This window comes from Pteropus alecto, unplaced genomic scaffold, assembly GCF_000325575.1.
Source record: "Pteropus alecto unplaced genomic scaffold, ASM32557v1 scaffold71, whole genome shotgun sequence".
Classification (NCBI taxonomy): domain Eukaryota; kingdom Metazoa; phylum Chordata; class Mammalia; order Chiroptera; family Pteropodidae; genus Pteropus; species Pteropus alecto.
In genome coordinates, this window is record NW_006433024.1 from 7413011 (window position 1) to 7427235 (window position 14225).

Genomic DNA, 14225 nt, shown 5'->3' on the forward strand with positions numbered 1-14225 from the left:
TCTTCGATATCACTGATCCTTTCCTCCATTTGGTCGACTCTATTTCCCAAGCTTGCTATTTCATTTTTCAACTCTTGCAGTGTGTTCTTCATCTCCAGGAGTACTATTTAGTTCTCTATAAGGGTTCCAATCTTGCTCTGCTTATCTAGATGTTTTTTTCAGTTCCTGAAATTGTTGATTTGAGTTGTTTTGGATTTCATTGAGTTTTTTCAGAAGTACCATCCTGAAATCTATGTCATTTAAGTTGTATATTTCTATGTCTGTAAGCTTATTTTCTGGAGATTTTTCTCTTTCTGTCTGAGATGCCTTGTCATCTAGGCATTAAAGGTAGTGTATTCTGCTGTTTTTCTAAAAAGATTTATTATATAAAGATCTCTCTTTAACCTGTTGCAAAGCAGGCACTTTTCTTTTGATTTCCAGTAGGTGGTGTCTAAGCTTCTTGGATCCCTGCTTTATATAAAGTCTTAATAATGCTTATTTAATTTTCTCATAGATATTTAATCATGCTTGCTACCCTAAGTGTCAGCGACAGTGTTGGCAGCGTTTGCTCAGATTCCCCTGGGGTTCCGTGGTGATCAGTCTCGGAGGGTACAGGGGGAGGGGCCTTCGGTGTTGGGAGTTGGGGGCTGTGGCTCAGCCTCATTTTGCAACTGCAGTTGGCAAAAATCAGCCATTGTTCCTCTGTGGTCCCGTCCCGCTGCTCTGCGTTCTGCCCTGATGACTGGGCCCTGCAGCTAGCCGGCCATGGGGAGCTCACAGCTAACCCAGGCAGGAATTTTCAGGGAACTCGCCACTCCTTCTCCCCTTCCCCTACTCCTGTAGGGAGCTCCAGCAGCTGTGGGAGGCAGCTTCTTTATTTTTCTCAGTCCACTGCCCAGGATTCTGACCTATGGTAGCTCTTATGCGCAGATCCCACACTCAGACATGCTGGTGTGCAGTTTGGGTGTTTTTTGTTGAGTTTTAGATGTTCAGCTTATTGTTGTTTCAAGGGGAGAGATCTGGGGACGTCTCTCACTTCACCATGTTTCCCTAATTTGGAGGGTTTAAAGATTAGAATTCTGAGGTCATCATCTAGGAAGTGATTTTAACAGTCCAGGTGAATCATGATGGGACCTAGTAAGAATTTTTAAAGGGTGGTAAATTTTATAGCCAATATAAAGAGCACTTGGGGTTATTAAATATGTGGTTAAAAGAAAGGGAGAAAGATCAGGAATGGATATTTATGGCCTTAATTTGAAAGAGATCTATATAATACTGCATTTCTGTTCTCTATACCTATACCCTGCAGAGAAAACTGTGGTAGACTTTCCAAACACATTAAATATATTTTCATAGAAGGTTAAAACTAAAATCTTAGCAGTAGCATTCTCCCTAGAAAGATGAATGAATATTTTGGATTTGGGGCTGGAACCACACAAAAGTTACTCTCAGAAAACTATATGTGGACTTCGTACCAGTTTTTTTAGAAAGAATTCACTGTGGTAACTTTGCATGGATTCTTATAAATTAAGATGGTATGTTTGGTTTACTCTAGGCAATTTGCTTTTCTGAGTGGGTATAAAGACAAATACAAAGCTGAATTTCTTAACATTGAAATGATTGGAAAGATGGTGTTATGTGCTGAATTATGTCCCCAACCTCTCGAAAATTCATGTCTTGAATATCAATCCCAGAAACTGTATTTGGAGATAGGCCCTTTAAAGAGGTAAAGTTAAAAGATATCATATGGATGGGCCCTAATCTATAACTAAATTTGGAGATGAGTCCTTTAAAGAGGTTATTTAGCTAAAATGAGGTCACTAAGTTTGGACCCCTTATCCAATACGACTGGAATCCTTATAAGAGAGACCAGAAATGCTGGCACACAGAGGAAAGGCCGTGTGAGGGCACAATGAGAAGACAGCCACCTACAAGCCAAGAAGAGAGGCCATAGGAGAAATCAAGCCTACTGGCACCTTTACATTGTACTCCTTGGACTGTGAGAAAATAAATTTCTGTTGTTTATCCTCTCAGTCTGTAGTATTTTGTATGGTGGCCCTAGAAAACTAATACAAATGATGAGGAAAAAAGAGATAGGGAATACATTTGCTTGCAAAATGGAAAGGTACATTTGGGAATGAACACATACATCTAGCAGGGATTTTGTTTACTTTGCCTTGTGGCAAGCAAAACCTTTTCCCTACCTCCTGCAGAATCTTTAATAAAACCTATGCTACTCACAGTATTTTGGAGTTGATTTACTTTTTATTTTTTGGCAGAAAAGATAAAGCTTCAAGGCAGATTATAGCTCAATAAATTTTGCACCTAAAGACCTGACACATCTCTGTTCAATAAACAACTAGATTTTTTCAAAGTAAAGAGAATTTGTATTTTAGCAAAGAAATAGCTGTCTATAATTCACAATAACCAAGATATACAAACAGCCTAAGTGTCCATCAACAGATGAATGGATAAATAAGATGTGCTATACATATACAATGAAATCCTATTCAGCCATGAGAAAGAAGGAAATCCTCCCATTGTGACGATATGGGTGGACCTTGAGGACACTATACTTAGTGGAATAAGCTGGACAGGGAAAGAAAAATACTTCATGGTATCACTTATACCAAGGATCTAATGTAACACATGGTGACTATAGTTGTTAACACTGTATTGTATAATCGAAACTTGCTAAGAGAGTAGAACCTAAATGTTCTCACTCCCCCAACCCCGCCCCCCAAAATGATATAAATGTGAGGGGATGGATGTGTTAATTAACTAGATGGGGGGGGGGTCCTTTCACAATGTATATATATGTATATCAAACCACCACGATGTATACTTTAAATATTTTAAAATTTTATTTGCCAGGGGTCCTTTCACAATGTATATGTATATCAAACCACCACAATGTATACTTTAAATATTTTAAAATTTTATTTGCCAATTATACCTCAGTAAGCAGAAAAAAGAGAGAAATAGCTGTTTATTAATGAACGAAAAATCAGAAAAGTAAAAGAAAATACAAAAAAAAAAAAGTTTATTTTTGAGCAGAAAACCTAAAAAGTAAATCAGGATAGTTTGAAGAGGAAACACGGTGAGGTAAGCCAAACCACAAAGCCTGGTCCAGAGATAAAAATTGGTGAGAATGACTACACTAAGTTCACTTCCTTCATTCAGCAAGCAACAAAATGAATCTATGCAAAATTAGGAACACATAATACAAATAAAACAGCTCCCTGTTGCCTCTCCTGCTCCTAATATATATGTTTTTTTAAAAATTGAAGGTCTCCAAGTCGGGACTTTCTCTCAATGAGAGATCTACCAGGTCAGAGGAACCCAGAATAAAGACTTTGCTGCTTTTTTTCCCTTCCATTATCAGCTGTCAGTGTGTAATTGTGAGCCTTCCTGAGCAGTGAGGGTGGCCTATCAGTTCTCAAATGCATGTCTCATTAGCAAAACCTACTTTTCGCTATGCTAATTACAGTCTTCCACATGTTATTTCTTGCCAAATCATTGGGCCTATCTGAAGTTTCAGTGAAGCAGGCATGGCATGTCCCTGAGGTACACATTTTAAATGTTTTTAGAACTATATCCATTGTTGAATATAAATTTTAGAGATAAACACCCAACAAATGCTCATATGGGAATTACAAATCTTCTTAAAAAAAAAAAAAAAGAATCTTCTTAAACTTCAGAAAAAGTTTAGGCCCATATGATTTACTATGATAAAATCAAAGTACAGCCAGTACTACAGTCATTAATTCTACTCTTTGGCTCTCAGCTCTCTTAATCTAGAATTGAACTTCCATATCCCACTGAGGGTGCTTGTGGCTACAAGACTTATTTAGTCAAAGAAATGTAAGCAAAAGAGACAAGTGCCATTAGAATTGGAATATTTTAAAAGCCAGTGGATAATTTTCCATACTCTCTTTTCCATTGCCATGATAATGAACAACAGTGGCTGTTGTTGAAAACAGTGACTGCTCCAATAGCCTACATGGAAACACCCTAGTCGAATACTGACAGACATAAACCATGTGCAATAAATAAATCTTTGTTGTCAAAAGCCACTGAAATTTGAGGGGAGAGGGTGTTGTTAGTTACCGTGACAATAATATAGCCTATCCTGATTGATAGAGTCAGATCGTTCAAGATATAAATGAGTCTTCTGGCTGTTAGAGAGATAAACCACTTCTCTAGATATTTTAAAAAGTTAATTTAGTCTCTCACAACCAAGTCTTTTCTGTAACCACCATTTCCATAGGACGAAAGGGTTTAGCTTTTCTGATTATTATGGGAAACGTTTATCAGGCATCTAAAATTGCCTTCTCATGATTCTTGTTATGTATCTTTTAAGTTGATATTATTATTCCTATTTTACAGATACTGGAACTGAAGAGGAAGAGTTTATCAAAATGTACATATTATACAACCAGTACATAATGGACTCTTGATTTGAGTCGAGTGCTGATTTTGATGTCTATGCTCTTTCCATTTGCTACAATTCCTCTGGTTAATCTACAGATAGAAAATTGACTACTGCCTTCTAAGAGAAGTCTCTTATTCTTATTCTCGGTGTTTAGATTCTCATTTAGACAATTTTCTGGATCTTCTGGGAACAATTTTTAAGTGAGCTTTTATGTTCTGAAAATGAGCTCCTCTTTAGATTCTTCTGCCCTAGATACTGAATTCTTACACATAGGAGTTTCCGAGAGAAACTGGCTCTCTTGCCTTATGGAAAAGACAATGTAAGGAAAACAAAAAGGAGATGTAGGTCTATTTTCATGTGTTACTCAACTAGATAGTCTTTTTCCCCTTTTGAGGGGAAATAGGGAGACAATTATAACCATACCAATCACTTTTCTAGTCTTTCCTCCAGCATAAAAAGACCATGGATATCTAAGTTTTGAAAATAAAAGAACAACTATGTAAAAAAAGAAAATTTACTTTTCTCACTTCCTGGATGAATGACTTAAATTAGTCAAATAATCTCTGATTATATTTTCTATTTACACAATCAAGAAAATGATACGTTTCTAACAGTGTTATAGCAAAGTTGTTTTGTTTTTTTTTTTAATTACATAAATAACTGGCACAGTGTTTGCCATAATAGTGATTATATTTTCTTTCCTCCAGATTTTCCAATTAAAAGAACCACAATACCTATCCTTTAATGCTCCAGTTAAACAAACCTTTTTAACATAAAGGCCTCGAAATATGTGATCTGTTCCATTTGGATTGAACAGATAGCTGAAAGTAGCTTCATCCATTGTAATGATAAAATAAATCAGAGTGGAAGTTTCTGTGATTAATTTGGCTGTGATGATCATTATCTACCTTCCAACTGGCCAAAACAGCCACCCTGGGTACATTATGTTCCATTTATTTCATAGACCTACAGACGCCTTGTTAAAGGAATGTGAGCAATTTATTTATCTTTACCCTCAATTGCTAGTACACTGGGCAATGATCAGAGAAAATGCAGACACAGCTGAAAGCTCACAGAAGCTTCCAACCTTGGAGCCACAGATAGTCCTAGACAAATTGTTTACTCATTTGGTGAAAATAAGAGATAAGATATGGAATGGCTTTACTTTTTAATAACTGTTATTTATATTTTCTAACTACAAAGGTAGTATTTTAACACAGGCATTGTTTTTAAATTTAGAAGACAAAAAACTTAAAAAGTAAGATCAGAAACTATATAATCCCATGATAAAAATGCAATCCTTATCTGATAATAAATTTTCATCAAGTGGAAAGATTTTAACTAATTATTCTCTCACTACTAATATATTCATATTTATATTTGGTTATATTTAAAAAAATTATAAGAAAATATTAAACCAGTAAACAAAATGGAATAATAAATGATTTGTAACAATAAACTTTTTGACTATCCCACAGATAAATTTCCATATTTAGTAGATAATTTTATTTTAGTGTATGGATATGTTATACCTCCTTCTGAAGGATATTTAGTTTTTTCTGCTTTGTTCTAAATATTGCCCTGTGAATCTGTTTACTTATATGTATAATTTATTTAGCAAATTCTAGAATTAGAGAAACTTATCCAAAAGTTTTAAACCAGTTTAAGGTTTTTAAATGGTATAAATATTAATGTTAAATAATACAAGCCATGAAAGAAAATATTCATTTTTATATACTCGTGCCAATATTAAATATTATTAATCTTTTAGTATTTTATATTTTGTCAATCTGACAGCCCAAAACAAAAATTACAAGAACAAAAACACCACCAAAGGACAATCCTCATTGTTTTCTTGGAAAGTTAATTTTTATGTTTATTATTCATATGTATTGGTTTTTTTTTTTGTGAGTTACCTGTTCAAATTCTTTCTTTTTGTCTCTTTGACCTCTTTTCCCTCTCTTAATGGCTTTTAAGAATATAACATTGTATATATCATATAAAATATCAATCTTTTATCTTTTACAAATGTTGCATCTTTCGTGTTTGCCATTTGTTTTAAATTTGCTTGTTTCTTTTCCGTTACCACTAGGTAGTTTTTCATTTTCATGTAAAGAATCTTTTTTTATATTTTCAACCATGTTTCAAAAGTTTCAACCGTGTTTCAAAAGTTTCAACCATGTAAAGAATCTTTTTTTATATTTTCAACCATGTTTCAAAAGTTTCGAAATTTCAAAATTACACTTTATGTTTTAATGATTTAATCAATAATGCCAATTAGGAAATCCTCCATAAAAACCCAAAAGGACTGGGCTCAGACAAAGCTTCTGGGTTGGTGAACACATGGGAGTGCTAACTGGGTAGCAGTCCAGAAAAAGCATGGAAGCTCTGCTCTCCTCCCCCCATACTTTGCCCTCTGCATGGCTTTCATTTGCTGTCTCTGAATTATATATACTTTTATAATAAATTGGTAATCTAGTAAGCAAACCCTTTTCCTGAGTTTTGTGGGCCACTCTACCAAATTAATTAGACTCAAGGAGGGGGTTGTTGGAACCTCCAATTTATAGCTGGTCAGTCAAAATTAAACTTTTGATGAGCATCTGAAGCAAGCAGCAGGGGCAGCCTTGTGGGATAGAGCCCTTAGCCTGAGAGATCTGATGCCATCTCTAGGTAAATGGTGTCAGAACTGAGTTAAATTGTAAGACACCCAGGTAGTGTCTGAGAATTTCTTCATGGGGGAAAAATCTCCACACATTTGGTGATCAGAAGTGTCAGAAATGTTCAGGAAAATGTTGAAAATGAAGTGCTGTGTTGTGAGTAGCGAAGGGAAAAATGGTTTTTCCTTTACAACAGAATATTCTTAGTGTTCCATTTTTTTTTTTTTTTCCTGTTGGCTTCTTCTCCATACCTCTTTTGATTATTTTTGGTATAGCTTTAGGGTTAGCAATATACATCCTTAATTTTTCTGTGTATTAAGGTCAGTATTTTATCACTTCACACTTTATTTTTAGCATTTAAAGGATATCATTTCATTGTCTCCTGTTGTTCATTTTTTTCTAACAAGGAGTTAGGTGTTACTCATGTTGTTATTTTCCCTCATGGTATGTGGTTTTTTTTTTTTTTCCTCTCCTGATGAAATTCAAGATTTAAGTTTTATTTTAGGTTATAGAAATTTAGTTATGATTATTCTCCTATAATTCTGCTTGCATTGCTGTACCAGCATCATGATGCTGCACTGGTGTTAGGAAATGTTCCTCAGGTCCGGGCTTAGCTTGAGAATTTCCGTTCTTTTAGGGATTCCAGTCTTGTGCCGACAGTTGTCCTCAGCCTGATTACAGTTACCTTGTAGAGTTTGTACAATATGATTGTTGATTATGGCAAAAAGGATAGTGCAGTACCATTGACTGTATCATAGCCAGAAGCTGAAGTCTCTGCACCTAAAATATTTTAATGTATTTTTTTCAGCCACTTTCCTTGTGTAATTTAATAAAGATGTAATTGTGATATATACATATAATTTTCAATCCTTCTATTTTTACTGAACCCTAGAAGCATTATCCAATATTCCTTAAAATAATTATTAACCATCGAAAACAATAGAAACAAATAGTTGGATTTGCAATAATTTTCTATAATTATAATAATTCAGAACTGTAAAAATCTTCTACTTTGTAACTAATCTTGTTTTATGCCATAATTATCATTCTTTCAGAGACTTTGTGATTTAATCCTTGCTGTCAGTCACCCTGAAGCATAATGCATACATTTGTCTCAGGAAAAGCAACTCAGTTACAAATCAATGCTTATAATCTGGAGTGGCAAATGTGATTTATTAGTAGTAATGACAAATATGACACTCATATGTGGCAGGTAAATACTTATTCCTCTCTATTCTTGTCCTTCATTTTAATGTATTTGCAACCTTCTCTACCTTTTTTTCGATGCACTATCTCCATTAAGGATTTTTGTGGCTGTGTTGAATTAATAGCAGACTTCAATATGACCTTTCCATTGATATAGTTTATACTTTTAGTCTCATCTTTTCATTTCAGGTATTGACATTAGTAACAGAATTCAGACATTGAATAAAAGTTATATTTCTCAGCACATATGACTTGAAACCACTGTCTCCTTTGTCCACAATGTTTTAATGTATATGGCATGTCTCTCCACATCTGAAGCCACGTGTACCTTAATCTAGAGTTTGAATTCAATTCCAGTAAAACTTCCTGTTATTCGCAATTGGCGGCAATAGGCAATAATGCACTAGTAAGCATTTAATAACAGTAGTTCAGAAAAAAATAAATACATGATCTGCTCCAGTACACCACTGGCCATAGGATTTTTTCTTTAGTTCCTGGAAGATGACTGACATCTCTTTGGGTATTCAAACATTTCTCATGTCAGGCAGCAACTTCAGTTATGCTTGATGAGCAGAGTTCTGCAGAAAGATCACCAGACATTTGTTCCATTATACATCACTTCCATGTGTCTTCAAAATAGTCTTCTTTCTTTAATGAATATTTAGGTATATTTAGGTGGTCATCTTTTTGAGTAAAATTCAGGAAATCTCAGATCTTTTTTTCAGTTTTTTTCCCCCACCTTTTTGAAGATAGAAATTAAAAATAAAATTATAAGATATTTAAAGTGTACAATGTGATGATTTACAATGAATTGTGAAAGTGTTTCCCTCATTGAGTTAATTAGCAAATCCACTACCTCACATATTTACTTTATTTCTTCTCTCTCTCTCTCTCTCTGTCTCTCTCTGTCTCTGTCTCCGTCTCTCTCTCTCCTCTTCTTCCTTCCTTCTTTTTTCTTTCTTCCTATCTTCTTTTATGAGGACATTTAAGTTCTACTCTCTTAGTAAATTTCAATTATACAATATTACAGTGTTATCAACTACAGTAACCATGTTATACATTAGCTCCTCAGACTAATTCATCTTATAAACTAAAAATTTGTACCATTTTACTAACTTTTCCCCATTTCTTGCACTCCTAATCTCTGGCAACCACTATTCTACTCTCTTTTCTATGAGTTTAATTCCTTCCTTCCTTCCTTCCTTTCTACCTTCCTTCCTTCCTTCCTTCCTTTTCTTTCCTTCCTTTCTTTCTTTTTTTTTTTAATATCACATAAGTGATACTTAGCATAATGCCCTACAGGTTCATCCATATTGTTACAAATAACAGGATTTCCTTTTATTAAAGGGTAAAAAAAACCCACAAAATTCCATTGATATCCATTCATCCATTAACAGACACTTAGTTTGTTTCCTTATCTTGGCTATTGTAAATAATGCTGCTATGAACATGGGAGTGCAGATATCTTTTCAAATAAAGGTTTGTTTCCTTTGGATATATACCCAGAAGCAGTATTGCTGAATCATATAGTAGTTTTATTTTTACTTTCTTAAGGAAATTCCATAGTGTTTTCTATAATAGCTGTACCAGTTTACATTGCCGCCAACAGTATATAAGGGTTCTCTTTTCTCTACTTCCTTGCCAGAATTTATCTCCTGTCTTCTTGATAATAGACATCCTAACAGGTATAAGATGATATCTCATTGTGGTTTCGATTTGCATTTCCATGATGATTAGTGATGCAGATTACCTTTTTATGTATCTACTGGCCATTTCTATGTCTTCTTTGGACAAACGTCTATTCAGATACTTTGCCCATTTTTCAATTGGTTCGTCTTTTTGCTATTGGGTTGTATGAATTCCTTGAGTGTCTTGAATACTTTAACTTTTATTGGATATATGATTTACAATAATTTCTCCCATTCCCTAGGTTGCTTTTTTATTTTATTTATGGTTTCCTTTGCTGTAAAGAAGCTTGTTAGTTTGATGTAGCATGCTTGCTTATTTTTGTTTTTGTTGCCTTTGCTTTTTATGTCAAATCCAAAAACATCACTGCCAAGACCAATTTAAGGAGCTTACTCTGTATGTTTTCTTTTCGGAGTTTTACAGTTTTAGGTTTTATGTTCAAGTCTTTAATCCATTTTAAGTTAATTTTTGTGCATGGTGTAAGATCAGGGTCTAGTTTTATTCTTTTGCATGTGGCTATCAAGTTTTCACAGCACCATTTATTGAAGAGACAATCCTTTCCCCATTGCATGTTCTTGGCTTCTTTGTCTTAAATGGATTGACCATATATGTATGGATTTATTTCTGGGCTCTCTATTCTGTTCCATTGATTTGTGTGTCTGTTTTTATGCCAATAACATAGTTTTGATTATGAGAGCTTTGTAGTATAGTTTGATACCTCCAGCTTTATTCTTCATTCTCATGATTGCTTTGGCTATTTAGGGCTTTTGTGGTTCCACACAAATGTTAGAATTGTTTGTTCTATTTTTGTGAAAAATGCCACTGAAATTTTGATAGGGATTGCATAGAATCTGTAGATCATTTTGGGTAATGTGGACATTTTAGCAATATTAATTATTTTAATCCATGAGCATAGTATATCTTTCCTTTGATTTGTTTCATTTTCAATTTTTTTTCATTGATGTCTTATAGTTTTCATTTCCTAGATTAAATTTATTCCCAAGTATTTTATTCTTCTTGATACAATTATAAATGAGATCATTTTCTTAAGTTTTCTTTTTGATCATTGAAGCTGTACATTTAGCTCTTAAATATAAGGTTTAATGTAGATGCTTGGTGCATTTCAGGTTGACTATTTGGTTTCATTTGTTACATACACACTCAAATACATGTTGAAACAGACACACGCATCACACACACAATATTTCTTTCAGAAGTTTAATCTTTCTCAACTATTATTTCTTCAGCTGGTAGAACTAAGAATTAAGATGGACTGTAGAACCAAATTTGTTTGCTTTCAAAATAGCTAGCTGGCATAATTTATTTAAATATACTGAAGTATAAATGAAAACAAATAAAATTAATAACTTAAAAATCATCTTCTTGTACTTAGAGAGGATTATACTGACCACTCCTGTCACTCTCTATTACCTTACTTTATTTTTTATCAAAACATTTATTGCTGCATATTATATTAAAATTTTTATTTATTGTGTCATCCATAGCACCTACAATGGTGTGCATAGTCACATAATAAATAATCTTAGAAAAATTCATTAGTATTTGGAGTCCTCAATCCCCACCAAAAATCTCCATTAAAACTAATTAAAATAATTAAATTAACAAATTCCTGAACTTTACTCATTGAAATGTTTTAAATATTGGTTTCATAATACTGTGCAAAATAAGAAAGTAATTGATGTGCTACATTCAAAGTTAATTTCGTGTACTCCATATAGCTTATATTTTAGGTCATAACCTCTAGATGTGGTTAAAATCTATTTACATTATAGCCTGCCATAATTGTAAACAGAAAAAAAATCATACCTAGATACACTTGTATTTTACATATATAATTGCAAAAAGCTTTTTCATTTATATTAAGTTCTTTCTGAAAATTATTGTTAATGTTTACATATTTTATCATAAAAATATGTAATGATTTACATATTAGTTATCCCAGTTTCTCAAGACCTATGGCTACCAACGGGATTCTATTTGCATTACTTATCCAACTTTCACTGGCTCATGACATTGCCTCCTTACATACGTCCTCAAGCCTACAAAGATCTTGGAAAGTATTTTGGAGAGTTCTCAAATGGTTACATAACAGCATCTCCCATGTCCTCATGAATATGGATCTGATTGGCACCATGTGATTGCCACAGGACACTAACATTCTCAGGCCACCATAGTGCCCACAGGCAGTGCTGCCACCATAAAAAAAATTTTGGAGGAATGGTGGACACTTTCCTCACATTTACTGCGACTCACTGTCTTTGGCCAATCTATAGCCTCTACTACATGGTGTGACTGCTATTTTTGTCTCCTTTCAGTTGTACAAGTAGTCTGCTAGGGTCTAGCACAGATTCCTAGAAGTCACCACAGATACTAGAGTGATCTACCACAGAGTAGAAAAGAATGTCATATCTTGTGTAATGTAGTTGTTGTTTGTGCTCTGATATCAGAGAGGTGAATTAGCTTTATATTTTACTAATTATTCTCTTCCCAGGAATACAGACAGAAGCCCATGGGAATAGCTGAGAGTGTTCTCCAATGACAGGTTTAGAATTACCCCCTTTCTTTTTCCCTAAGATTTTATTACATAGTGAAGCTTAAGATATTTGTTTGTTTGTTTGTTTGTTTGTTTTTCCATAGGATTAGTTCTTCACTAGCTTCATCCTCAGGCACTAATTCAAATTGATTTCTGTTAACTCTCTTTCAACCCTCTTTCTCCTAGTTCTCAGACCATAACAACAAACTTAAGCACTACCATATAACAATTATCCTACTGTTAGACAGTGGTGGTTTAAAATTTCCCCTATGCTGCAATGAAAATCTTGGTGTTGAAAGCTCTTTTCAGTGTAGAAGTTATTTCTTTTAAAAAAACAGATGGATTTTGGGGGCAAAATTTTCGAAAAGTTGTAGGATTCTTAGTATGTATAAAAGAGTAGATGTTCCTCTCTGATTTTTTACCTGTAGATAATACCTCTCCTAATCTTAAGAAAGCCATATCCTCATTAAGCAATCCTTGTGGTAAAATAACAGCCATTCCTCAAAACAACTTCATCACTTGCTTTAAGTAAATGTAATAATGTATCACCCAGAAACACCAAAACTTTATATTTCTTAAAAAAAAAAAAAAATTCACTTCAATTTCCTGGCTAGCAGAGTATGACTCTCAAAAATTTTTGCGATTATTTAAGCCTTCAAGTTTGAATGCCAAGGTTTAGGTCTGGTTTTGAAATCTTATACCCATAAATTGAGTATGTTATACATACAAAAGTTTCTCCAATCTAACATGAGATATTGGTGCCTTGATAGAATGTTATCTCCCTGACTTATCATTCACTTATCTCTCTCTAACTTATCACTCACAACCTTGAAGAGTTTCCATAGGCCCATGGTAAACAATGTTAATTATATTTATAATCAGCTCTTCTTGGCTCTAAACTAACCAATTCGTACTCTTTGACTCAGTGAGTTATACAGGCCAATATTATGCTTTGTTCTTGCCTACATCAATCCTTTAGCTATGGACATTTAAAATGATTTTCATTATTTGTTTGTTTGTTTGTTTTTCATGCTGGACCTTAGATCCGAAGAGAACGATAGTAGGGAGTTCTCACTCATTTCGTTCAGATTCTAATATATTTATAATTGCTGAATAATTTCTAATCTTTCCCTCTATTTTCCTTTTCTCTCTTACTTTTTAGTAAGAAGGCAAAATAAAATCTATATAGTAGATAAAGCAGTGTGTATGTGTAGAGAAAAACATCCCAGACTAATTTGCCAATAGAACTGGAAGGAACATTAATGTAAATGTTTTAAAAATGCATCTTACAAGTCTGTCAAAACAATCTAAAAACAGATCTTATATAGGACTATGCACATTGAGTGAATACTTTGAAACTGCTGATTTATAAAAGAAAATTATCTTGATCCTCTTAATCATCATTCTCATTATCCCAGATATGATTATTAAATGCCTACCATGCATCAGGTAATGCCCCGAGCAGTTTACTAATTGTATTAATTTCCTAGGGTTGCCACAACAAATTACATGAACTTGGTGACTTAAAACAATAGAAATTATAGTTCTGGAGGCTAACAGTCTGAAATCAAGGTATCTGTAGGGTTACACTTCCTCCTAAAAATACAGGGGAGATTATGTTCCTTGCTTCTTCCAATTTCTAGTGGTTGCTAGCTTCTTTGAGATTGTGGCTAAATAACTCCAATCTCTGCTTCTTTAGTCGTATTGT

The 14225-nt window shown here is 33.8% G+C and overlaps 1 non-coding gene across 1 annotated transcript; it reads right to left on the reverse strand.

Moving 5' to 3' along the window:
- Positions 1 to 13551: 13551 nt before the first annotated feature.
- Positions 13552 to 13644, reverse strand: LOC112476731. The gene has a single exon (XR_003045190.1). It is a non-coding gene; the product is annotated as a small nucleolar RNA SNORD116 (small nucleolar RNA).
- Positions 13645 to 14225: the final 581 nt, after the last annotated feature.